At 45.4% G+C, this 24740-nt stretch overlaps 19 non-coding genes across 19 annotated transcripts; all 19 read left to right on the top strand.

Moving 5' to 3' along the window:
• The first annotated feature begins 857 nt into the window (after positions 1-857).
• On the top strand, positions 858-1048 carry LOC141238404 (U2 spliceosomal RNA). Its single transcript, XR_012303891.1, has one exon. It is a non-coding gene; the product is annotated as a U2 spliceosomal RNA (small nuclear RNA).
• A 1113-nt stretch (positions 1049-2161) lies between these two features.
• LOC141238315 (U2 spliceosomal RNA) lies at positions 2162-2352 on the top strand. The gene has a single exon (XR_012303805.1). It is a non-coding gene; the product is annotated as a U2 spliceosomal RNA (small nuclear RNA).
• Positions 2353-3470: 1118 nt separating this feature from the next.
• On the top strand, positions 3471-3661 carry LOC141238304 (U2 spliceosomal RNA). Its single transcript, XR_012303794.1, has one exon. It is a non-coding gene; the product is annotated as a U2 spliceosomal RNA (small nuclear RNA).
• Positions 3662-4779: 1118 nt separating this feature from the next.
• Positions 4780-4970, top strand: LOC141238293 (U2 spliceosomal RNA). The gene has a single exon (XR_012303783.1). It is a non-coding gene; the product is annotated as a U2 spliceosomal RNA (small nuclear RNA).
• A 1112-nt stretch (positions 4971-6082) lies between these two features.
• On the top strand, positions 6083-6273 carry LOC141238281 (U2 spliceosomal RNA). Its single transcript, XR_012303772.1, has one exon. It is a non-coding gene; the product is annotated as a U2 spliceosomal RNA (small nuclear RNA).
• Positions 6274-7393: 1120 nt separating this feature from the next.
• LOC141238270 (U2 spliceosomal RNA) lies at positions 7394-7584 on the top strand. Its single transcript, XR_012303761.1, has one exon. It is a non-coding gene; the product is annotated as a U2 spliceosomal RNA (small nuclear RNA).
• A 1112-nt stretch (positions 7585-8696) lies between these two features.
• Positions 8697-8887, top strand: LOC141238450 (U2 spliceosomal RNA). Its single transcript, XR_012303935.1, has one exon. It is a non-coding gene; the product is annotated as a U2 spliceosomal RNA (small nuclear RNA).
• A 1123-nt stretch (positions 8888-10010) lies between these two features.
• On the top strand, positions 10011-10201 carry LOC141238258 (U2 spliceosomal RNA). Its single transcript, XR_012303750.1, has one exon. It is a non-coding gene; the product is annotated as a U2 spliceosomal RNA (small nuclear RNA).
• Positions 10202-11323: 1122 nt separating this feature from the next.
• On the top strand, positions 11324-11514 carry LOC141238332 (U2 spliceosomal RNA). Its single transcript, XR_012303822.1, has one exon. It is a non-coding gene; the product is annotated as a U2 spliceosomal RNA (small nuclear RNA).
• Positions 11515-12633: 1119 nt separating this feature from the next.
• Positions 12634-12824, top strand: LOC141238417 (U2 spliceosomal RNA). Its single transcript, XR_012303904.1, has one exon. It is a non-coding gene; the product is annotated as a U2 spliceosomal RNA (small nuclear RNA).
• A 1119-nt stretch (positions 12825-13943) lies between these two features.
• On the top strand, positions 13944-14134 carry LOC141238247 (U2 spliceosomal RNA). Its single transcript, XR_012303739.1, has one exon. It is a non-coding gene; the product is annotated as a U2 spliceosomal RNA (small nuclear RNA).
• A 1127-nt stretch (positions 14135-15261) lies between these two features.
• On the top strand, positions 15262-15452 carry LOC141238236 (U2 spliceosomal RNA). The gene has a single exon (XR_012303728.1). It is a non-coding gene; the product is annotated as a U2 spliceosomal RNA (small nuclear RNA).
• Positions 15453-16573: 1121 nt separating this feature from the next.
• Positions 16574-16764, top strand: LOC141238224 (U2 spliceosomal RNA). Its single transcript, XR_012303717.1, has one exon. It is a non-coding gene; the product is annotated as a U2 spliceosomal RNA (small nuclear RNA).
• Positions 16765-17884: 1120 nt separating this feature from the next.
• LOC141238403 (U2 spliceosomal RNA) lies at positions 17885-18075 on the top strand. The gene has a single exon (XR_012303890.1). It is a non-coding gene; the product is annotated as a U2 spliceosomal RNA (small nuclear RNA).
• Positions 18076-19193: 1118 nt separating this feature from the next.
• On the top strand, positions 19194-19384 carry LOC141238212 (U2 spliceosomal RNA). Its single transcript, XR_012303705.1, has one exon. It is a non-coding gene; the product is annotated as a U2 spliceosomal RNA (small nuclear RNA).
• A 1127-nt stretch (positions 19385-20511) lies between these two features.
• LOC141238201 (U2 spliceosomal RNA) lies at positions 20512-20702 on the top strand. Its single transcript, XR_012303694.1, has one exon. It is a non-coding gene; the product is annotated as a U2 spliceosomal RNA (small nuclear RNA).
• A 1118-nt stretch (positions 20703-21820) lies between these two features.
• Positions 21821-22011, top strand: LOC141238190 (U2 spliceosomal RNA). The gene has a single exon (XR_012303683.1). It is a non-coding gene; the product is annotated as a U2 spliceosomal RNA (small nuclear RNA).
• A 1127-nt stretch (positions 22012-23138) lies between these two features.
• On the top strand, positions 23139-23329 carry LOC141238178 (U2 spliceosomal RNA). The gene has a single exon (XR_012303672.1). It is a non-coding gene; the product is annotated as a U2 spliceosomal RNA (small nuclear RNA).
• A 1119-nt stretch (positions 23330-24448) lies between these two features.
• LOC141238498 (U2 spliceosomal RNA) lies at positions 24449-24639 on the top strand. The gene has a single exon (XR_012303980.1). It is a non-coding gene; the product is annotated as a U2 spliceosomal RNA (small nuclear RNA).
• Positions 24640-24740: the final 101 nt, after the last annotated feature.

The raw sequence follows: 24740 nt of genomic DNA, 5'->3' as shown, positions 1-24740 counted from the left end.
ATTAGGCAAGCATTTTGGAGCTTTCACCTAAATAACTACAGGTGGTGAGATAAGCTGCACAATATAATTGACCTTTCAGTATATTGTTGCACACACACCATCTATTTAGCAAATGCCCTTGTTATCAACAGCAGCCTTTTAAACTCACCTGAGCTAACAGGTATGTGAGCTGGTTACTCTGCTGCGCTTAAAATTTCTTTTTTGGTTTGCTACAATGCCTTTTCTGAAACGTTGTCTCCCTCTGCTGGAACACTGACTTCTTTCATTTAATGCCTGCAGACTATAAAAGAGAAACCAACCCAAAAAGTTTGGTTGATTAGTCTGTGGCATTCTTTTAAACTGTTGCTTATGGCGGTCTCTGTGAGCTTCTCAGTGACATTCAGCCATCCAGGTATCCCGCCTGCAGTAGACGGAATGTGGCAATGGAACGCTGGCTGCGCGTGTCATAATAGGCTCTGAGCCTTTATATACCTGCGCACAGCAGCAGCCACCTTCAGTCTGCTGCTGGACAGCCAGCAGCAGCAGCAGCAGCAGGAGAGGTAATTAATCAGCAACCCTCCTGCTAAGGGTAGACAGCTGCTCGTTCCACCCCCCCCCGCCTTAATTGGTTCTCCTCCCTTCCAACGGTGTTGAGGCGGGTGGGAACAGCCGGGGGTTGAGGGTACTGTGCTAAAAGAGGTGGAGTTATGCAGATCTAAAACGCGTGGATTGCAGCAGCAGCAAGCCGAAAAGTGCAGGCATGTGAGGGATCTAGAGGTTGACAGCATGTCTTCTTAACGGGAGTCCAGGTGGCCATCTCCACAAATGGACTTTTCAGAATCCTTGGGTGGCACCGTAGTCGGAAACCAATTCTGGTTATCGCTTCTCAGCCTTTTGGCTAAGATCAAGTGTAGTATCTGTTCTTATCAGTTTAATATCTGATACGTCCCCTATCTGGGGACCATATATTAAATGGATTTTTAGAACAGGGAGATGGAAAAAGAGCTTGCTCTGTCCACTCCACGCATTGACCTGGTATTGCAGTATCTCCAGGACCGGTGCACCCCTTCTTTAATGCAGTTTCTAAAATCAGAAAGAATTGAATTCAATGCTTTTTGTTCATTTGGCTTGTTTGTCGGATTTTGGGATGGACTCTTTGGCTTTGCTTTTCTTCTCCTCATTGGATTTTTCATGTTAAAAGTTGCAGAAGCCAGATGACAAGCTCATTTTGGTTCAACTTCAGCAACTGTGCATTGCATTGCCATGTAATGTAATGCAATGCTATCTATCTAGCTCTCCCTCTATACTTCCTTTTGGATAAACAGACATATTAGGCAAGCATTTTGGAGCTTTCACCTAAATAACTACAGGTGGTGAGATAAGCTGCACAATATAATTGACCTTTCAGTATATTGTTGCACACACACCATCTATTTAGCAAATGCCCTTGTTATCAACAGCAGCCTTTTAAACTCACCTGAGCTAACAGGTATGTGAGCTGGTTACTCTGCTGCGCTTAAAATTTCTTTTTTGGTTTGCTACAATGCCTTTTCTGAAACGTTGTCTCCCTCTGCTGGAACACTGACTTCTTTCATTTAATGCCTGCAGACTATAAAAGAGAAACCAACCCAAAAAGTTTGGTTGATTAGTCTGTGGCATTCTTTTAAACTGTTGCTTATGGCGGTCTCTGTGAGCTTCTCAGTGACATTCAGCCATCCAGGTATCCCGCCTGCAGTAGACGGAATGTGGCAATGGAACGCTGGCTGCGCGTGTCATAATAGGCTCTGAGCCTTTATATACCTGCGCACAGCAGCAGCCACCTTCAGTCTGCTGCTGGACAGCCAGCAGCAGCAGCAGGAGAGGTAATTAATCAGCAACCCTCCTGCTAAGGGTAGACAGCTGCTCGTTCCACCCCCCCCCCCACCTTAATTGGTTCTCCTCCCTTCCAACGGTGTTGAGGCGGGTGGGAACAGCCGGGGGTTGAGGGTACTGTGCTAAAAGAGGTGGAGTTATGCAGATCTAAAACGCGTGGATTGCAGCAGCAGCAAGCCGAAAAGTGCAGGCATGTGAGGGATCTAGAGGTTGACAGCATGTCTTCTTAACGGGAGTCCAGGTGGCCATCTCAACAAATGGACTTTTCAGAATCCTTGGGTGGCACCGTAGTCGGAAACCAATTCTGGTTATCGCTTCTCGGCCTTTTGGCTAAGATCAAGTGTAGTATCTGTTCTTATCAGTTTAATATCTGATACGTCCCCTATCTGGGGACCATATATTAAATGGATTTTTAGAACAGGGAGATGGAAAAAGAGCTTGCTCTGTCCACTCCACGCATTGACCTGGTATTGCAGTATCTCCAGGACCGGTGCACCCCTTCTTTAATGCAGTTTCTAAAATCAGAAAGAATTGAATTCAATGCTTTTTGTTCATTTGGCTTGTTTGTCGGATTTTGGGATGGACTCTTTGGCTTTGCTTTTCTTCTCCTCATTGGATTTTTCATGTTAAAAGTTGCAGAAGCCAGATGACAAGCTCATTTTGGTTCAACTTCAGCAACTGTGCATTGCATTGCCATGTAATGTAATGCAATGCTATCTATCTAGCTCTCCCTCTATACTTCCTTTTGGATAAACAGACATATTAGGCAAGCATTTTGGAGCTTTCACCTAAATAACTACAGGTGGTGAGATAAGCTGCACAATATAATTGACCTTTCAGTATATTGTTGCACACACACCATCTATTTAGCAAATGCCCTTGTTATCAACAGCAGCCTTTTAAACTCACCTGAGCTAACAGGTATGTGAGCTGGTTACTCTGCTGCGCTTAAAATTTCTTTTTTGGTTTGCTACAATGCCTTTTCTGAAACGTTGTCTCCCTCTGCTGGAACACTGACTTCTTTCATTTAATGCCTGCAGACTATAAAAGAGAAACCAACCCAAAAAGTTTGGTTGATTAGTCTGTGGCATTCTTTTAAACTGTTGCTTATGGCGGTCTCTGTGAGCTTCTCAGTGACATTCAGCCATCCAGGTATCCCGCCTGCAGTAGACGGAATGTGGCAATGGAACGCTGGCTGCGCGTGTCATAATAGGCTCTGAGCCTTTATATACCTGCGCACAGCAGCAGCCACCTTCAGTCTGCTGCTGGACAGCCAGCAGCAGCAGCAGCAGCAGGAGAGGTAATTAATCAGCAACCCTCCTGCTAAGGGTAGACAGCTGCTCGTTCCACCCCCCCCCCGCCTTAATTGGTTCTCCTCCCTTCCAACGGTGTTGAGGCGGGTGGGAACAGCCGGGGGTTGAGGGTACTGTGCTAAAAGAGGTGGAGTTATGCAGATCTAAAACGCGTGGATTGCAGCAGCAGCAAGCCGAAAAGTGCAGGCATGTGAGGGATCTAGAGGTTGACAGCATGTCTTCTTAACGGGAGTCCAGGTGGCCATCTCCACAAATGGACTTTTCAGAATCCTTGGGTGGCACCGTAGTCGGAAACCAATTCTGGTTATCGCTTCTCGGCCTTTTGGCTAAGATCAAGTGTAGTATCTGTTCTTATCAGTTTAATATCTGATACGTCCCCTATCTGGGGACCATATATTAAATGGATTTTTAGAACAGGGAGATGGAAAAAGAGCTTGCTCTGTCCACTCCACGCATTGACCTGGTATTGCAGTATCTCCAGGACCGGTGCACCCCTTCTTTAATGCAGTTTCTAAAATCAGAAAGAATTGAATTCAATGCTTTTTGTTCATTTGGCTTGTTTGTCGGATTTTGGGATGGACTCTTTGGCTTTGCTTTTCTTCTCCTCATTGGATTTTTCATGTTAAAAGTTGCAGAAGCCAGATGACAAGCTCATTTTGGTTCAACTTCAGCAACTGTGCATTGCATTGCCATGTAATGTAATGCAATGCTATCTATCTAGCTCTCCCTCTATACTTCCTTTTGGATAAACAGACATATTAGGCAAGCATTTTGGAGCTTTCACCTAAATAACTACAGGTGGTGAGATAAGCTGCACAATATAATTGACCTTTCAGTATATTGTTGCACACACACCATCTATTTAGCAAATGCCCTTGTTATCAACAGCAGCCTTTTAAACTCACCTGAGCTAACAGGTATGTGAGCTGGTTACTCTGCTGCGCTTAAAATTTCTTTTTTGGTTTGCTACAATGCCTTTTCTGAAACGTTGTCTCCCTCTGCTGGAACACTGACTTCTTTCATTTAATGCCTGCAGACTATAAAAGAGAAACCAACCCAAAAAGTTTGGTTGATTAGTCTGTGGCATTCTTTTAAACTGTTGCTTATGGCGGTCTCTGTGAGCTTCTCAGTGACATTCAGCCATCCAGGTATCCCGCCTGCAGTAGACGGAATGTGGCAATGGAACGCTGGCTGCGCGTGTCATAATAGGCTCTGAGCCTTTATATACCTGCGCACAGCAGCAGCCACCTTCAGTCTGCTGCTGGACAGCCAGCAGCAGCAGCAGCAGCAGGAGAGGTAATTAATCAGCAACCCTCCTGCTAAGGGTAGACAGCTGCTCGTTCCACCCCCCCCCCGCCTTAATTGGTTCTCCTCCCTTCCAACGGTGTTGAGGCGGGTGGGAACAGCCGGGGGTTGAGGGTACTGTGCTAAAAGAGGTGGAGTTATGCAGATCTAAAACGCGTGGATTGCAGCAGCAGCAAGCCGAAAAGTGCAGGCATGTGAGGGATCTAGAGGTTGACAGCATGTCTTCTTAACGGGAGTCCAGGTGGCCATCTCCACAAATGGACTTTTCAGAATCCTTGGGTGGCACCGTAGTCGGAAACCAATTCTGGTTATCGCTTCTCGGCCTTTTGGCTAAGATCAAGTGTAGTATCTGTTCTTATCAGTTTAATATCTGATACGTCCCCTATCTGGGGACCATATATTAAATGGATTTTTAGAACAGGGAGATGGAAAAAGAGCTTGCTCTGTCCACTCCACGCATTGACCTGGTATTGCAGTATCTCCAGGACCGGTGCACCCCTTCTTTAATGCAGTTTCTAAAATCAGAAAGAATTGAATTCAATGCTTTTTGTTCATTTGGCTTGTTTGTCGGATTTTGGGATGGACTCTTTGGCTTTGCTTTTCTTCTCCTCATTGGATTTTTCATGTTAAAAGTTGCAGAAGCCAGATGACAAGCTCATTTTGGTTCAACTTCAGCAACTGTGCATTGCATTGCCATGTAATGTAATGCAATGCTATCTATCTAGCTCTCCCTCTATACTTCCTTTTGGATAAACAGACATATTAGGCAAGCATTTTGGAGCTTTCACCTAAATAACTACAGGTGGTGAGATAAGCTGCACAATATAATTGACCTTTCAGTATATTGTTGCACACACACCATCTATTTAGCAAATGCCCTTGTTATCAACAGCAGCCTTTTAAACTCACCTGAGCTAACAGGTATGTGAGCTGGTTACTCTGCTGCGCTTAAAATTTCTTTTTTGGTTTGCTACAATGCCTTTTCTGAAACGTTGTCTCCCTCTGCTGGAACACTGACTTCTTTCATTTAATGCCTGCAGACTATAAAAGAGAAACCAACCCAAAAAGTTTGGTTGATTAGTCTGTGGCATTCTTTTAAACTGTTGCTTATGGCGGTCTCTGTGAGCTTCTCAGTGACATTCAGCCATCCAGGTATCCCGCCTGCAGTAGACGGAATGTGGCAATGGAACGCTGGCTGCGCGTGTCATAATAGGCTCTGAGCCTTTATATACCTGCGCACAGCAGCAGCCACCTTCAGTCTGCTGCTGGACAGCCAGCAGCAGCAGCAGGAGAGGTAATTAATCAGCAACCCTCCTGCTAAGGGTAGACAGCTGCTCGTTCCACCCCCCCCCCACCTTAATTGGTTCTCCTCCCTTCCAACGGTGTTGAGGCGGGTGGGAACAGCCGGGGGTTGAGGGTACTGTGCTAAAAGAGGTGGAGTTATGCAGATCTAAAACGCGTGGATTGCAGCAGCAGCAAGCCGAAAAGTGCAGGCATGTGAGGGATCTAGAGGTTGACAGCATGTCTTCTTAACGGGAGTCCAGGTGGCCATCTCAACAAATGGACTTTTCAGAATCCTTGGGTGGCACCGTAGTCGGAAACCAATTCTGGTTATCGCTTCTCGGCCTTTTGGCTAAGATCAAGTGTAGTATCTGTTCTTATCAGTTTAATATCTGATACGTCCCCTATCTGGGGACCATATATTAAATGGATTTTTAGAACAGGGAGATGGAAAAAGAGCTTGCTCTGTCCACTCCACGCATTGACCTGGTATTGCAGTATCTCCAGGACCGGTGCACCCCTTCTTTAATGCAGTTTCTAAAATCAGAAAGAATTGAATTCAATGCTTTTTGTTCATTTGGCTTGTTTGTCGGATTTTGGGATGGACTCTTTGGCTTTGCTTTTCTTCTCCTCATTGGATTTTTCATGTTAAAAGTTGCAGAAGCCAGATGACAAGCTCATTTTGGTTCAACTTCAGCAACTGTGCATTGCATTGCCATGTAATGTAATGCAATGCTATCTATCTAGCTCTCCCTCTATACTTCCTTTTGGATAAACAGACATATTAGGCAAGCATTTTGGAGCTTTCACCTAAATAACTACAGGTGGTGAGATAAGCTGCACAATATAATTGACCTTTCAGTATATTGTTGCACACACACCATCTATTTAGCAAATGCCCTTGTTATCAACAGCAGCCTTTTAAACTCACCTGAGCTAACAGGTATGTGAGCTGGTTACTCTGCTGCGCTTAAAATTTCTTTTTTGGTTTGCTACAATGCCTTTTCTGAAACGTTGTCTCCCTCTGCTGGAACACTGACTTCTTTCATTTAATGCCTGCAGACTATAAAAGAGAAACCAACCCAAAAAGTTTGGTTGATTAGTCTGTGGCATTCTTTTAAACTGTTGCTTATGGCGGTCTCTGTGAGCTTCTCAGTGACATTCAGCCATCCAGGTATCCCGCCTGCAGTAGACGGAATGTGGCAATGGAACGCTGGCTGCGCGTGTCATAATAGGCTCTGAGCCTTTATATACCTGCGCACAGCAGCAGCCACCTTCAGTCTGCTGCTGGACAGCCAGCAGCAGCAGCAGCAGCAGGAGAGGTAGTTAATCAGCAACCCTCCTGCTAAGGGTAGACAGCTGCTCGTTCCACCCCCCCCCCCCGCCTTAACTGGTTCTCCTCCCTTCCAACGGTGTTGAGGCGGGTGGGAACAGCCGGGGGTTGAGGGTACTGTGCTAAAAGAGGTGGAGTTATGCAGATCTAAAACGCGTGGATTGCAGCAGCAGCAAGCCGAAAAGTGCAGGCATGTGAGGGATCTAGAGGTTGACAGCATGTCTTCTTAACGGGAGTCCAGGTGGCCATCTCAACAAATGGACTTTTCAGAATCCTTGGGTGGCACCGTAGTCGGAAACCAATTCTGGTTATCGCTTCTCGGCCTTTTGGCTAAGATCAAGTGTAGTATCTGTTCTTATCAGTTTAATATCTGATACGTCCCCTATCTGGGGACCATATATTAAATGGATTTTTAGAACAGGGAGATGGAAAAAGAGCTTGCTCTGTCCACTCCACGCATTGACCTGGTATTGCAGTATCTCCAGGACCGGTGCACCCCTTCTTTAATGCAGTTTCTAAAATCAGAAAGAATTGAATTCAATGCTTTTTGTTCATTCGGCTTGTTTGTCGGATTTTGGGATGGACTCTTTGGCTTTGCTTTTCTTCTCCTCATTGGATTTTTCATGTTAAAAGTTGCAGAAGCCAGATGACAAGCTCATTTTGGTTCAACTTCAGCAACTGTGCATTGCATTGCCATGTAATGTAATGCAATGCTATCTATCTAGCTCTCCCTCTATACTTCCTTTTGGATAAACAGACATATTAGGCAAGCATTTTGGAGCTTTCACCTAAATAACTACAGGTGGTGAGATAAGCTGCACAATATAATTGACCTTTCAGTATATTGTTGCACTCACACCATCTATTTAGCAAATGCCCTTGTTATCAACAGCAGCCTTTTAAACTCACCTGAGCTAACAGGTATGTGAGCTGGTTACTCTGCTGCGCTTAAAATTTCTTTTTTGGTTTGCTACAATGCCTTTTCTGAAACGTTGTCTCCCTCTGCTGGAACACTGACTTCTTTCATTTAATGCCTGCAGACTATAAAAGAGAAACCAACCCAAAAAGTTTGGTTGATTAGTCTGTGGCATTCTTTTAAACTGTTGCTTATGGCGGTCTCTGTGAGCTTCTCAGTGACATTCAGCCATCCAGGTATCCCGCCTGCAGTAGACGGAATGTGGCAATGGAACGCTGGCTGCGCGTGTCATAATAGGCTCTGAGCCTTTATATACCTGCGCACAGCAGCAGCCACCTTCAGTCTGCTGCTGGACAGCCAGCAGCAGCAGCAGGAGAGGTAATTAATCAGCAACCCTCCTGCTAAGGGTAGACAGCTGCTCGTTCCACCCCCCCCCCGCCTTAATTGGTTCTCCTCCCTTCCAACGGTGTTGAGGCGGGTGGGAACAGCCGGGGGTTGAGGGTACTGTGCTAAAAGAGGTGGAGTTATGCAGATCTAAAACGCGTGGATTGCAGCAGCAGCAAGCCGAAAAGTGCAGGCATGTGAGGGATCTAGAGGTTGACAGCATGTCTTCTTAACGGGAGTCCAGGTGGCCATCTCCACAAATGGACTTTTCAGAATCCTTGGGTGGCACCGTAGTCGGAAACCAATTCTGGTTATCGCTTCTCGGCCTTTTGGCTAGGATCAAGTGTAGTATCTGTTCTTATCAGTTTAATATCTGATACGTCCCCTATCTGGGGACCATATATTAAATGGATTTTTAGAACAGGGAGATGGAAAAAGAGCTTGCTCTGTCCACTCCACGCATTGACCTGGTATTGCAGTATCTCCAGGACTGGTGCACCCCTTCTTTAATGCAGTTTCTAAAATCAGAAAGAATTGAATTCAATGCTTTTTGTTCATTTGGCTTGTTTGTCGGATTTTGGGATGGACTCTTTGGTTTTGCTTTTCTTCTCCTCATTGGATTTTTCATGTTAAAAGTTGCAGAAGCCAGATGACAAGCTCATTTTGGTTCAACTTCAGCAACTGTGCATTGCATTGCCATGTAATGTAATGCAATGCTATCTATCTAGCTCTCCCTCTATTCTTCCTTTTGGATAAACAGACATATTAGGCAAGCATTTTGGAGCTTTCACCTAAATAACTACAGGTGGTGAGATAAGCTGCACAATATAATTGACCTTTCAGTATATTGTTGCACACACACCATCTATTTAGCAAATGCCCTTGTTATCAACAGCAGCCTTTTAAACTCACCTGAGCTAACAGGTATGTGAGCTGGTTACTCTGCTGCGCTTAAAATTTCTTTTTTGGTTTGCTACAATGCCTTTTCTGAAACGTTGTCTCCCTCTGCTGGAACACTGACTTCTTTCATTTAATGCCTGCAGACTATAAAAGAGAAACCAACCCAAAAAGTTTGGTTGATTAGTCTGTGGCATTCTTTTAAACTGTTGCTTATGGCGGTCTCTGTGAGCTTCTCAGTGACATTCAGCCATCCAGGTATCCCGCCTGCAGTAGACGGAATGTGGCAATGGAACGCTGGCTGCGCGTGTCATAATAGGCTCTGAGCCTTTATATACCTGCGCACAGCAGCAGCCACCTTCAGTCTGCTGCTGGACAGCCAGCAGCAGCAGCAGCAGCAGCAGGAGAGGTAATTAATCAGCAACCCTCCTGCTAAGGGTAGACAGCTGCTCGTTCCACCCCCCCCCCCCGCCTTAATTGGTTCTCCTCCCTTCCAACGGTGTTGAGGCGGGTGGGAACAGCCGGGGGTTGAGGGTACTGTGCTAAAAGAGGTGGAGTTATGCAGATCTAAAACGCGTGGATTGCAGCAGCAGCAAGCTGAAAAGTGCAGGCATGTGAGGGATCTAGAGGTTGACAGCATGTCTTCTTAACGGGAGTCCAGGTGGCCATCTCCACAAATGGACTTTTCAGAATCCTTGGGTGGCACCGTAGTCGGAAACCAATTCTGGTTATCGCTTCTCGGCCTTTTGGCTAAGATCAAGTGTAGTATCTGTTCTTATCAGTTTAATATCTGATACGTCCCCTATCTGGGGACCATATATTAAATGGATTTTTAGAACAGGGAGATGGAAAAAGAGCTTGCTCTGTCCACTCCACGCATTGACCTGGTATTGCAGTATCTCCAGGACCGGTGCACCCCTTCTTTAATGCAGTTTCTAAAATCAGAAAGAATTGAATTCAATGCTTTTTGTTCATTTGGCTTGTTTGTCGGATTTTGGGATGGACTCTTTGGCTTTGCTTTTCTTCTCCTCATTGGATTTTTCATGTTAAAAGTTGCAGAAGCCAGATGACAAGCTCATTTTGGTTCAACTTCAACAACTGTGCATTGCATTGCCATGTAATGTAATGCAATGCTATCTATCTAGCTCTCCCTCTATACTTCCTTTTGGATAAACAGACATATTAGGCAAGCATTTTGGAGCTTTCACCTAAATAACTACAGGTGGTGAGATAAGCTGCACAATATAATTGACCTTTCAGTATATTGTTGCACACACACCATCTATTTAGCAAATGCCCTTGTTATCAACAGCAGCCTTTTAAACTCACCTGAGCTAACAGGTATGTGAGCTGGTTACTCTGCTGCGCTTAAAATTTCTTTTTTGGTTTGCTACAATGCCTTTTCTGAAACGTTGTCTCCCTCTGCTGGAACACTGACTTCTTTCATTTAATGCCTGCAGACTATAAAAGAGAAACCAACCCAAAAAGTTTGGTTGATTAGTCTGTGGCATTCTTTTAAACTGTTGCTTATGGCGGTCTCTGTGAGCTTCTCAGTGACATTCAGCCATCCAGGTATCCCGCCTGCAGTAGACGGAATGTGGCAATGGAACGCTGGCTGCGCGTGTCATAATAGGCTCTGAGCCTTTATATACCTGCGCACAGCAGCAGCCACCTTCAGTCTGCTGCTGGACAGCCAGCAGCAGCAGCAGCAGCAGGAGAGGTAATTAATCAGCAACCCTCCTGCTAAGGGTAGACAGCTGCTCGTTCCACCCCCCCCCCCTCCGCCTTAATTGGTTCTCCTCCCTTCCAACGGTGTTGAGGCGGGTGGGAACAGCCGGGGGTTGAGGGTACTGTGCTAAAAGAGGTGGAGTTATGCAGATCTAAAACGCGTGGATTGCAGCAGCAGCAAGCCGAAAAGTGCAGGCATGTGAGGGATCTAGAGGTTGACAGCATGTCTTCTTAACGGGAGTCCAGGTGGCCATCTCCACAAATGGACTTTTCAGAATCCTTGGGTGGCACCGTAGTCGGAAACCAATTCTGGTTATCGCTTCTCGGCCTTTTGGCTAAGATCAAGTGTAGTATCTGTTCTTATCAGTTTAATATCTGATACGTCCCCTATTTGGGGACCATATATTAAATGGATTTTTAGAACAGGGAGATGGAAAAAGAGCTTGCTCTATCCACTCCACGCATTGACCTGGTATTGCAGTATCTCCAGGACCGGTGCACCCCTTCTTTAATGCAGTTTCTAAAATCAGAAAGAATTGAATTCAATGCTTTTTGTTCATTTGGCTTGTTTGTCGGATTTTGGGATGGACTCTTTGGCTTTGCTTTTCTTCTCCTCATTGGATTTTTCATGTTAAAAGTTGCAGAAGCCAGATGACAAGCTCATTTTGGTTCAACTTCAGCAACTGTGCATTGCATTGCCATGTAATGTAATGCAATGCTATCTATCTAGCTCTCCCTCTATACTTCCTTTTGGATAAACAGACATATTAGGCAAGCATTTTGGAGCTTTCACCTAAATAACTACAGGTGGTGAGATAAGCTGCACAATATAATTGACCTTTCAGTATATTGTTGCACACACACCATCTATTTAGCAAATGCCCTTGTTATCAACAGCAGCCTTTTAAACTCACCTGAGCTAACAGGTATGTGAGCTGGTTACTCTGCTGCGCTTAAAATTTCTTTTTTGGTTTGCTACAATGCCTTTTCTGAAACGTTGTCTCCCTCTGCTGGAACACTGACTTCTTTCATTTAATGCCTGCAGACTATAAAAGAGAAACCAACCCAAAAAGTTTGGTTGATTAGTCTGTGGCATTCTTTTAAACTGTTGCTTATGGCGGTCTCTGTGAGCTTCTCAGTGACATTCAGCCATCCAGGTATCCCGCCTGCAGTAGACGGAATGTGGCAATGGAACGCTGGCTGCGCGTGTCATAATAGGCTCTGAGCCTTTATATACCTGCGCACAGCAGCAGCCACCTTCAGTCTGCTGCTGGACAGCCAGCAGCAGCAGCAGCAGCAGGAGAGGTAATTAATCAGCAACCCTCCTGCTAAGGGTAGACAGCTGCTCGTTCCACCCCCCCCCCCGCCTTAATTGGTTCTCCTCCCTTCCAACGGTGTTGAGGCGGGTGGGAACAGCCGGGGGTTGAGGGTACTGTGCTAAAAGAGGTGGAGTTATGCAGATCTAAAACGCGTGGATTGCAGCAGCAGCAAGCTGAAAAGTGCAGGCATGTGAGGGATCTAGAGGTTGACAGCATGTCTTCTTAACGGGAGTCCAGGTGGCCATCTCCACAAATGGACTTTTCAGAATCCTTGGGTGGCACCGTAGTCGGAAACCAATTCTGGTTATCGCTTCTCGGCCTTTTGGCTAAGATCAAGTGTAGTATCTGTTCTTATCAGTTTAATATCTGATACGTCCCTTATCTGGGGACCATATATTAAATGGATTTTTAGAACAGGGAGATGGAAAAAGAGCTTGCTCTGTCCACTCCACGCATTGACCTGGTATTGCAGTATCTCCAGGACCGGTGCACCCCTTCTTTAATGCAGTTTCTAAAATCAGAAAGAATTGAATTCAATGCTTTTTGTTCATTTGGCTTGTTTGTCGGATTTTGGGATGGACTCTTTGGCTTTGCTTTTCTTCTCCTCATTGGATTTTTCATGTTAAAAGTTGCAGAAGCCAGATGACAAGCTCATTTTGGTTCAACTTCAGCAACTGTGCATTGCATTGCCATGTAATGTAATGCAATGCTATCTATCTAGCTCTCCCTCTATACTTCCTTTTGGATAAACAGACATATTAGGCAAGCATTTTGGAGCTTTCACCTAAATAACTACAGGTGGTGAGATAAGCTGCACAATATAATTGACCTTTCAGTATATTGTTGCACACACACCATCTATTTAGCAAATGCCCTTGTTATCAACAGCAGCCTTTTAAACTCACCTGAGCTAACAGGTATGTGAGCTGGTTACTCTGCTGCGCTTAAAATTTCTTTTTTGGTTTGCTACAATGCCTTTTCTGACACGTTGTCTCCCTCTGCTGGAACACTGACTTCTTTCATTTAATGCCTGCAGACTATAAAAGAGAAACCAACCCAAAAAGTTTGGTTGATTAGTCTGTGGCATTCTTTTAAACTGTTGCTTATGGCGGTCTCTGTGAGCTTCTCAGTGACATTCAGCCATCCAGGTATCCCGCCTGCAGTAGACGGAATGTGGCAATGGAACGCTGGCTGCGCGTGTCATAATAGGCTCTGAGCCTTTATATACCTGCGCACAGCAGCAGCCACCTTCAGTCTGCTGCTGGACAGCCAGCAGCAGGAGCAGCAACAGGAGAGGTAATTAATCAGCAACCCTCCTGCTAAGGGTAGACAGCTGCTCGTTCCACCCCCCCCCCCGCCTTAATTGGTTCTCCTCCCTTCCAACGGTGTTGAGGCGGGTGGGAACAGCCGGGGGTTGAGGGTACTGTGCTAAAAGAGGTGGAGTTATGCAGATCTAAAACGCGTGGATTGCAGCAGCAGCAAGCTGAAAAGTGCAGGCATGTGAGGGATCTAGAGGTTGACAGCATGTCTTCTTAACGGGAGTCCAGGTGGCCATCTCCACAAATGGACTTTTCAGAATCCTTGGGTGGCACCGTAGTCGGAAACCAATTCTGGTTATCGCTTCTCGGCCTTTTGGCTAAGATCAAGTGTAGTATCTGTTCTTATCAGTTTAATATCTGATACGTCCCCTATCTGGGGACCATATATTAAATGGATTTTTAGAACAGGGAGATGGAAAAAGAGCTTGCTCTGTCCACTCCACGCATTGACCTGGTATTGCAGTATCTCCAGGACCGGTGCACCCCTTCTTTAATGCAGTTTCTAAAATCAGAAAGAATTGAATTCAATGCTTTTTGTTCATTTGGCTTGTTTGTCGGATTTTGGGATGGACTCTTTGGCTTTGCTTTTCTTCTCCTCATTGGATTTTTCATGTTAAAAGTTGCAGAAGCCAGATGACAAGCTCATTTTGGTTCAACTTCAGCAACTGTGCATTGCATTGCCATGTAATGTAATGCAATGCTATCTATCTAGCTCTCCCTCTATACTTCCTTTTGGATAAACAGACATATTAGGCAAGCATTTTGGAGCTTTCACCTAAATAACTACAGGTGGTGAGATAAGCTGCACAATATAATTGACCTTTCAGTATATTGTTGCACACACACCATCTATTTAGCAAATGCCCTTGTTATCAACAGCAGCCTTTTAAACTCACCTGAGCTAACAGGTATGTGAGCTGGTTACTCTGCTGCGCTTAAAATTTCTTTTTTGGTTTGCTACAATGCCTTTTCTGAAACGTTGTCTCCCTCTGCTGGAACACTGACTTCTTTCATTTAATGCCTGCAGACTATAAAAGAGAAACCAACCCAAAAAGTTTGGTTGATTAGTCTGTGGCATTCTTTTAAACTGTTGCTTATGGCGGTCTCTGTGAGCTTCTCAGTGACATTCAGCCATCCAGGTATCCCGCCTGCAGTAGACGGAATGTGGCAATGGAACGCTGGCTGCGCGTGTCATAATAGGCTCTGAGCCTTTATATACCTGCGCACAGCAGCAGCCACCTTCAGTCTGCTGCTGGACAGCCAGCAGCAGCAGCAGCAGCAGCAGGAGAGGTAATTAATCAGCAACCCTCCTGCTAAGGGTAGACAGCTGCTCGTTCCACCCCCCCCACCCCCCCGCCTTAATTGGTTCTCCTCCCTTCCAACGGTGTTGAGGCGGGTGGGAACAGCCGGGGGTTGAGGGTACTGTGCTAAAAGAGGTGGAGTTATGCAGATCTAAAACGCGTGGATTGCAGCAGCAGCAAGCCGAAAAGTGCAGGCATGTGAGGGATCTAGAGGTTGACAGCATGTCTTCTTAACGGGAGTCCAGGTGGCCATCTCCACAAATGGACTTTTCAGAATCCTTGGGTGGCACCGTAGTCGGAAACCAATTCTGGTTATCGCTTCTCGGCCTTTTGGCTAAGATCAAGTGTAGTATCTGTTCTTATCAGTTTAATATCTGATACGTCCCCTATCTGGGGACCATATATTAAATGGATTTTTAGAACAGGGAGATGGAAAAAGAGCTTGCTCTGTCCACTCCACGCATTGACCTGGTATTGCAGTATCTCCAGGACCGGTGCACCCCTTCTTTAATGCAGTTTCTAAAATCAGAAAGAATTGAATTCAATGCTTTTTGTTCATTTGGCTTGTTTGTCGGATTTTGGGATGGACTCTTTGGCTTTGCTTTTCTTCTCCTCATTGGATTTTTCATGTTAAAAGTTGCAGAAGCCAGATGACAAGCTCATTTTGGTTCAACTTCAGCAACTGTGCATTGCATTGCCATGTAATGTAATGCAATGCTATCTATCTAGCTCTCCCTCTATACTTCCTTTTGGATAAACAGACATATTAGGCAAGCATTTTGGAGCTTTCACCTAAATAACTACAGGTGGTGAGATAAGCTGCACAATATAATTGACCTTTCAGTATATTGTTGCACACACACCATCTATTTAGCAAATGCCCTTGTTATCAACAGCAGCCTTTTAAACTCACCTGAGCTAACAGGTATGTGAGCTGGTTACTCTGCTGCGCTTAAAATTTCTTTTTTGGTTTGCTACAATGCCTTTTCTGAAACGTTGTCTCCCTCTGCTGGAACACTGACTTCTTTCATTTAATGCCTGCAGACTATAAAAGAGAAAGCAACCCAAAAAGTTTGGTTGATTAGTCTGTGGCATTCTTTTAAACTGTTGCTTATGGTGGTCTCTGTGAGCTTCTCAGTGACATTCAGCCATCCAGGTATCCCGCCTGCAGTAGACGGAATGTGGCAATGGAACGCTGGCTGCGCGTGTCATAATAGGCTCTGAGCCTTTATATACCTGCGCACAGCAGCAGCCACCTTCAGTCTGCTGCTGGACAGCCAGCAGCAGCAGCAGCAGCAGGAGAGGTAATTAATCAGCAACCCTCCTGCTAAGGGTAGACAGCTGCTCGTTCCACCCCCCCCCCCCCGCCTTAATTGGTTCTCCTCCCTTCCAACGGTGTTGAGGCGGGTGGGAACAGCCGGGGGTTGAGGGTACTGTGCTAAAAGAGGTGGAGTTATGCAGATCTAAAACGCGTGGATTGCAGCAGTAGCAAGCCGAAAAGTGCAGGCATGTGAGGGATCTAGAGGTTGACAGCATGTCTTCTTAACGGGAGTCCAGGTGGCCATCTCCACAAATGGACTTTTCAGAATCCTTGGGTGGCACCGTAGTCGGAAACCAATTCTGGTTATCGCTTCTCGGCCTTTTGGCTAAGATCAAGTGTAGTATCTGTTCTTATCAGTTTAATATCTGATACGTCCCCTATCTGGGGACCATATATTAAATGGATTTTTAGAACAGGGAGATGGAAAAAGAGCTTGCTCTGTCCACTCCACGCATTGACCTGGTATTGCAGTATCTCCAGGACCGGTGCACCCCTTCTTTAATGCAGTTTCTAAAATCAGAAAGAATTGAATTCAATGCTTTTTGTTCATTTGGCTTGTTTGTCGGATTTTGGGATGGACTCTTTGGCTTTGCTTTTCTTCTCCTCATTGGATTTTTCATGTTAAAAGTTGCAGAAGCCAGATGACAAGCTCATTTTGGTTCAACTTCAGCAACTGTGCATTGCATTGCCATGTAATGTAATGCAATGCTATCTATCTAGCTCTCCCTCTATACTTCCTTTTGGATAAACAGACATATTAGGCAAGCATTTTGGAGCTTTCACCTAAATAACTACAGGTGGTGAGATAAGCTGCACAATATAATTGACCTTTCAGTATATTGTTGCACACACACCATCTATTTAGCAAATGCCCTTGTTATCAACAGCAGCCTTTTAAACTCACCTGAGCTAACAGGTATGTGAGCTGGTTACTCTGCTGCGCTTAAAATTTCTTTTTTGGTTTGCTACAATGCCTTTTCTGAAACGTTGTCTCCCTCTGCTGGAACACTGACTTCTTTCATTTAATGCCTGCAGACTATAAAAGAGAAACCAACCCAAAAAGTTTGGTTGATTAGTCTGTGGCATTCTTTTAAACTGTTGCTTATGGCGGTCTCTGTGAGCTTCTCAGTGACATTCAGCCATCCAGGTATCCCGCCTGCAGTAGACGGAATGTGGCAATGGAACGCTGGCTGCGCGTGTCATAATAGGCTCTGAGCCTTTATATACCTGCGCACAGCAGCAGCCACCTTCAGTCTGCTGCTGGACAGCCAGCAGCAGCAGCAGCAGCAGGAGAGGTAATTAATCAGCAACCCTCCTGCTAAGGGTAGACAGCTGCTCGTTCCACCCCCCCCCCCCGCCTTAATTGGTTCTCCTCCCTTCCAACGGTGTTGAGGCGGGTGGGAACAGCCGGGGGTTGAGGGTACTGTGCTAAAAGAGGTGGAGTTATGCAGATCTAAAACGCGTGGATTGCAGCAGCAGCAAGCCGAAAAGTGCAGGCATGTGAGGGATCTAGAGGTTGACAGCATGTCTTCTTAACGGGAGTCCAGGTGGCCATCTCCACAAATGGACTTTTCAGAATCCTTGGGTGGCACCGTAGTCGGAAACCAATTCTGGTTATCGCTTCTCAGCCTTTTGGCTAAGATCAAGTGTAGTATCTGTTCTTATCAGTTTAATATCTGATACGTCCCCTATCTGGGGACCATATATTAAATGGATTTTTAGAACAGGGAGATGGAAAAAGAGCTTGCTCTGTCCACTCCACGCATTGACCTGGTATTGCAGTATCTCCAGGACCGGTGCACCCCTTCTTTAATGCAGTTTCTAAAATCAGAAAGAATTGAATTCAATGCTTTTTGTTCATTTGGCTTGTTTGTCGGATTTTGGGATGGACTCTTTGGCTTTGCTTTTCTTCTCCTCATTGGATTTTTCATGTTAAAAGTTGCAGAAGCCAGATGACAAGCTCATTTTGGTTCAACTTCAGCAACTGTGCATTGCATTGCCATGTAATGTAATGCAATGCTATCTATCTAGCTCTCCCTCTATACTTCCTTTTGGATAAACAGACATATTAGGCAAGCATTTTGGAGCTTTCACCTAAATAACTACAGGTGGTGAGATAAGCTGCACAATATAATTGACCTTTCAGTATATTGTTGCACACACACCATCTATTTAGCAAATGCCCTTGTTATCAACAGCAGCCTTTTAAACTCACCTGAGCTAACAGGTATGTGAGCTGGTTACTCTGCTGCGCTTAAAATTTCTTTTTTGGTTTGCTACAATGCCTTTTCTGAAACGTTGTCTCCCTCTGCTGGAACACAGACTTCTTTCATTTAATGCCTGCAGACTATAAAAGAGAAACCAACCCAAAAAGTTTGGTTGATTAGTCTGTGGCATTCTTTTAAACTGTTGCTTATGGCGGTCTCTGTGAGCTTCTCAGTGACATTCAGCCATCCAGGTATCCCGCCTGCAGTAGACGGAATGTGGCAATGGAACGCTGGCTGCGCGTGTCATAATAGGCTCTGAGCCTTTATATACCTGCGCACAGCAGCAGCCACCTTCAGTCTGCTGCTGGACAGCCAGCAGCAGCAGCAGCAGCAGGAGAGGTAATTAATCAGCAACCCTCCTGCTAAGGGTAGACAGCTGCTCGTTCCACCCCCCCCCCGCCTTAATTGGTTCTCCTCCCTTCCAACGGTGTTGAGGCGGGTGGGAACAGCCGGGGGTTGAGGGTACTGTGCTAAAAGAGGTGGAGTTATGCAGATCTAAAACGCGTGGATTGCATCAGCAGCAAGCCGAAAAGTGCAGGCATGTGAGGGATCTAGAGGTTGACAGCATGTCTTCTTAACGGGAGTCCAGGTGGCCATCTCCACAAATGGACTTTTCAGAATCCTTGGGTGGCACCGTAGTCGGAAACCAATTCTGGTTATCGCTTCTCGGCCTTTTGGCTAAGATCAAGTGTAGTATCTGTTCTTATCAGTTTAATATCTGATACGTCCCCTATCTGGGGACCATATATTAAATGGATTTTTAGAACAGGGAGATGGAAAAAGAGCTTGCTCTGTCCACTCCACGCATTGACCTGGTATTGCAGTATCTCCAGGACCGGTGCACCCCTTCTTTAATGCAGTTTCTAAAATCAGAAAGAATTGAATTCAATGCTTTTTGTTCATTTGGCTTGTTTGTCGGATTTTGGGATGGACTCTTTGGCTTTGCTTTTCTTCTCCTCATTGGATTTTTCATGTTAAAAGTTGCAGAAGCCAGATGACAAGCTCATTTTGGTTCAACTTCAGCAACTGTGCATTGCATTGCCATGTAATGTAATGCAATGCTATCTATCTAGCTCTCCCTCTATTCTTCCTTTTGGATAAACAGACATATTAGGCAAGCATTTTGGAGCTTTCACCTAAATAACTACAGGTGGTGAGATAAGCTGCACAATATAATTGACCTTTCAGTATATTGTTGCACACACACCATCTATTTAGCAAATGCCCTTGTTATCAACAGCAGCCTTTTAAACTCACCTGAGCTAACAGGTATGTGAGCTGGTTACTCTGCTGCGCTTAAAATTTCTTTTTTGGTTTGCTACAATGCCTTTTCTGAAACGTTGTCTCCCTCTGCTGGAACACTGACTTCTTTCATTTAATGCCTGCAGACTATAAAAGAGAAACCAACCCAAAAAGTTTGGTTGATTAGTCTGTGGCATTCTTTTAAACTGTTGCTTATGGCGGTCTCTGTGAGCTTCTCAGTGACATTCAGCCATCCAGGTATCCCGCCTGCAGTAGACGGAATGTGGCAATGGAACGCTGGCTGCGCGTGTCATAATAGGCTCTGAGCCTTTATATACCTGCGCACAGCAGCAGCCACCTTCAGTCTGCTGCTGGACAGCCAGCAGCAGCAGCAGCAGCAGGAGAGGTAATTAATCAGCAACCCTCCTGCTAAGGGTAGACAGCTGCTCGTTCCACCCCCCCCCCCGCCTTAATTGGTTCTCCTCCCTTCCAACGGTGTTGAGGCGGGTGGGAACAGCCGGGGGTTGAGGGGTTGAGGGTACTGTGCTAAAAGGGGTGGAGTTATGCAGATCTAAAACGCGTGGATTGCAGCAGCAGCAAGCCGAAAAGTGCAGGCATGTGAGGGATCTAGAGGTTGACAGCATGTCTTCTTAACGGGAGTCCAGGTGGCCATCTCCACAAATGGACTTTTCAGAATCCTTGGGTGGCACCGTAGTCGGAAACCAATTCTGGTTATCGCTTCTCGGCCTTTTGGCTAAGATCAAGTGTAGTATCTGTTCTTATCAGTTTAATATCTGATACGTCCCCTATCTGGGGACCATATATTAAATGGATTTTTAGAACAGGGAGATGGAAAAAGAGCTTGCTCTGTCCACTCCACGCATTGACCTGGTATTGCAGTATCTCCAGGACCGGTGCACCCCTTCTTTAATGCAGTTTCTAAAATCAGAAAGAATTGAATTCAATGCTTTTTGTTCATTTGGCTTGTTTGTCGGATTTTGGGATGGACTCTTTGGCTTTGCTTTTCTTCTCCTCATTGGATTTTTCATGTTAAAAGTTGCAGAAGCCAGATGACAAGCTCATTTTGGTTCAACTTCAGCAACTGTGCATTGCATTGCCATGTAATGTAATGCAATGCTATCTATCTAGCTCTCCCTCTATACTTCCTTTTGGATAAACAGACATATTAGGCAAGCATTTTGGAGCTTTCACCTAAATAACTACAGGTGGTGAGATAAGCTGCACAATATAATTGACCTTTCAGTATATTGTTGCACACACACCATCTATTTAGCAAATGCCCTTGTTATCAACAGCAGCCTTTTAAACTCACCTGAGCTAACAGGTATGTGAGCTGGTTACTCTGCTGCGCTTAAAATTTCTTTTTTGGTTTGCTACAATGCCTTTTCTGAAACGTTGTCTCCCTCTGCTGGAACACAGACTTCTTTCATTTAATGCCTGCAGACTATAAAAGAGAAACCAACCCAAAAAGTTTGGTTGATTAGTCTGTGGCATTCTTTTAAACTGTTGCTTATGGCGGTCTCTGTGAGCTTCTCAGTGACATTCAGCCATCCAGGTATCCCGCCTGCAGTAGACGGAATGTGGCAATGGAACGCTGGCTGCGCGTGTCATAATAGGCTCTGAGCCTTTATATACCTGCGCACAGCAGCAGCCACCTTCAGTCTGCTGCTGGACAGCCAGCAGCAGCAGCAGCAGCAGGAGAGGTAATTAATCAGCAACCCTCCTGCTAAGGGTAGACAGCTGCTCGTTCCACCCCCCCCCCGCCTTAATTGGTTCTCCTCCCTTCCAACGGTGTTGAGGCGGGTGGGAACAGCCGGGGGTTGAGGGTACTGTGCTAAAAGAGGTGGAGTTATGCAGATCTAAAACGCGTGGATTGCATCAGCAGCAAGCCGAAAAGTGCAGGCATGTGAGGGATCTAGAGGTTGACAGCATGTCTTCTTAACGGGAGTCCAGGTGGCCATCTCCACAAATGGACTTTTCAGAATCCTTGGGTGGCACCGTAGTCGGAAACCAATTCTGGTTATCGCTTCTCGGCCTTTTGGCTAAGATCAAGTGTAGTATCTGTTCTTATCAGTTTAATATCTGATACGTCCCCTATCTGGGGACCATATATTAAATGGATTTTTAGAACAGGGAGATGGAAAAAGAGCTTGCTCTGTCCACTCCACGCATTGACCTGGTATTGCAGTATCTCCAGGACCGGTGCACCCCTTCTTTAATGCAGTTTCTAAAATCAGAAAGAATTGAATTCAATGCTTTTTGTTCATTTGGCTTGTTTGTCGGATTTTGGGATGGACTCTTTGGCTTTGCTTTTCTTCTCCTCATTGGATTTTTCATGTTAAAAGTTGCAGAAGCCAGATGACAAGCTCATTTTGGTTCAACTTCAGCAACTGTGCATTGCATTGCCATGTAATGTAATGCAATGCTATCTATCTAGCTCTCCCTCTATTCTTCCTTTTGGATAAACAGACATATTAGGCAAGCATTTTGGAGCTTTCACCTAAATAACTACAGGTGGTGAGATAAGCTGCACAATATAATTGACCTTTCAGTATATTGTTGCACACACACCATCTATTTAGCAAATGCCCTTGTTATCAACAGCAGCCTTTTAAACTCACCTGAGCTAACAGGTATGTGAGCTGGTTACTCTGCTGCGCTTAAAATTTCTTTTTTGGTTTGCTACAATGCCTTTTCTGAAACGTTGTCTCCCTCTGCTGGAACACTGACTTCTTTCATTTAATGCCTGCAGACTATAAAAGAGAAACCAACCCAAAAAGTTTGGTTGATTAGTCTGTGGCATTCTTTTAAACTGTTGCTTATGGCGGTCTCTGTGAGCTTCTCAGTGACATTCAGCCATCCAGGTATCCCGCCTGCAGTAGACGGAATGTGGCAATGGAACGCTGGCTGCGCGTGTCATAATAGGCTCTGAGCCTTTATATACCTGCGCACAGCAGCAGCCACCTTCAGTCTGCTGCTGGACAGCCAGCAGCAGCAGCAGCAGCAGGAGAGGTAATTAATCAGCAACCCTCCTGCTAAGGGTAGACAGCTGCTCGTTCCACCCCCCCCCCCGCCTTAATTGGTTCTCCTCCCTTCCAACGGTGTTGAGGCGGGTGGGAACAGCCGGGGGTTGAGGGGTTGAGGGTACTGTGCTAAAAGGGGTGGAGTTATGCAGATCTAAAACGCGTGGATTGCAGCAGCAGCAAGCCGAAAAGTGCAGGCATGTGAGGGATCTAGAGGTTGACAGCATGTCTTCTTAACGGGAGTCCAGGTGGCCATCTCCACAAATGGACTTTTCAGAATCCTTGGGTGGCACCGTAGTCGGAAACCAATTCTGGTTATCGCTTCTCGGCCTTTTGGCTAAGATCAAGTGTAGTATCTGTTCTTATCAGTTTAATATCTGATACGTCCCCTATCTGGGGACCATATATTAAATGGATTTTTAGAACAGGGAGATGGAAAAAGAGCTTGCTCTGTCCACTCCACGCATTGACCTGGTATTGCAGTATCTCCAGGACCGGTGCACCCCTTCTTTAATGCAGTTTCTAAAATCAGAAAGAATTGAATTCAATGCTTTTTGTTCATTTGGCTTGTTTGTCGGATTTTGGGATGGACTCTTTGGCTTTGCTTTTCTTCTCCTCATTGGATTTTTCATGTTAAAAGTTGCAGAAGCCAGATGACAAGCTCATTTTGGTTCAACTTCAGCAACTGTGCATTGCATTGCCATGTAATGTAATGCAATGCTATCTATCTAGCTCTCCCTCTATACTTCCTTTTGGATAAACAGACATATTAGGCAAGCATTTTGGAGCTTTCACCTAAATAACTACAGGTGGTGAGATAAGCTGCACAATATAATTGACCTTTCAGTATATTGTTGCACACACACCATCTATTTAGCAAATGCCCTTGTTATCAACAGCAGCCTTTTAAACTCACCTGAGCTAACAGGTATGTGAGCTGGTTACTCTGCTGCGCTTAAAATTTCTTTTTTGGTTTGCTACAATGCCTTTTCTGAAACGTTGTCTCCCTCTGCTGGAACACTGACTTCTTTCATTTAATGCCTGCAGACTATAAAAGAGAAACCAACCCAAAAAGTTTGGTTGATTAGTCTGTGGCATTCTTTTAAACTGTTGCTTATGGCGGTCTCTGTGAGCTTCTCAGTGACATTCAGCCATCCAGGTATCCCGCCTGCAGTAGACGGAATGTGGCAATGGAACGCTGGCTGCGCGTGTCATAATAGGCTCTGAGCCTTTATATACCTGCGCACAGCAGCAGCCACCTTCAGTCTGCTGCTGGACAGCCAGCAGCAGCAGCAGCAGCAGGAGAGGTAATTAATCAGCAACCCTCCTGCTAAGGGTAGACAGCTGCTCGTTCCACCCCCCCCCCCGCCTTAATTGGTTCTCCTCCCTTCCAACGGTGTTGAGGCGGGTGGGAACAGCCGGGGGTTGAGGGTACTGTGCTAAAAGAGGTGGAGTTATGCAGATCTAAAACGCGTGGATTGCAGCAGCAGCAAGCCGAAAAGTGCAGGCATGTGAGGGATCTAGAGGTTGACAGCATGTCTTCTTAACGGGAGTCCAGGTGGCCATCTCCACAAATAGACTTTTCAGAATCCTTGGGTGGCACCGTAGTCGGAAACCAATTCTGGTTATCGCTTCTCGGCCTTTTGGCTAAGATCAAGTGTAGTATCTGTTCTTATCAGTTTAATATGTGATACGTCCCCTATCTGGGGACCATATATTAAATGGATTTTTAGAACAGGGAGATGGAAAAAGAGCTTGCTCTGTCCACTCCACGCATTGACCTGGTATTGCAGTATCTCCAGGACCGGTGCACCCCTTCTTTAATGCAGTTTCTAAAATCAGAAAGAATTGAATTCAATGCTTTTTGTTCATTTGGCTTGTTTGTCGGATTTTGGGATGGACTCTTTGGCTTTGCTTTT

Source organism: Phyllobates terribilis, unplaced genomic scaffold (genome assembly GCF_046119375.1).
Source record: "Phyllobates terribilis strain yellow unplaced genomic scaffold, ASM4611937v1 Scaffold_737__1_contigs__length_740118, whole genome shotgun sequence".
NCBI classification, from domain to species: domain Eukaryota; kingdom Metazoa; phylum Chordata; class Amphibia; order Anura; family Dendrobatidae; genus Phyllobates; species Phyllobates terribilis.
This window is presented reverse-complemented; position numbering and strand designations above follow the sequence as displayed.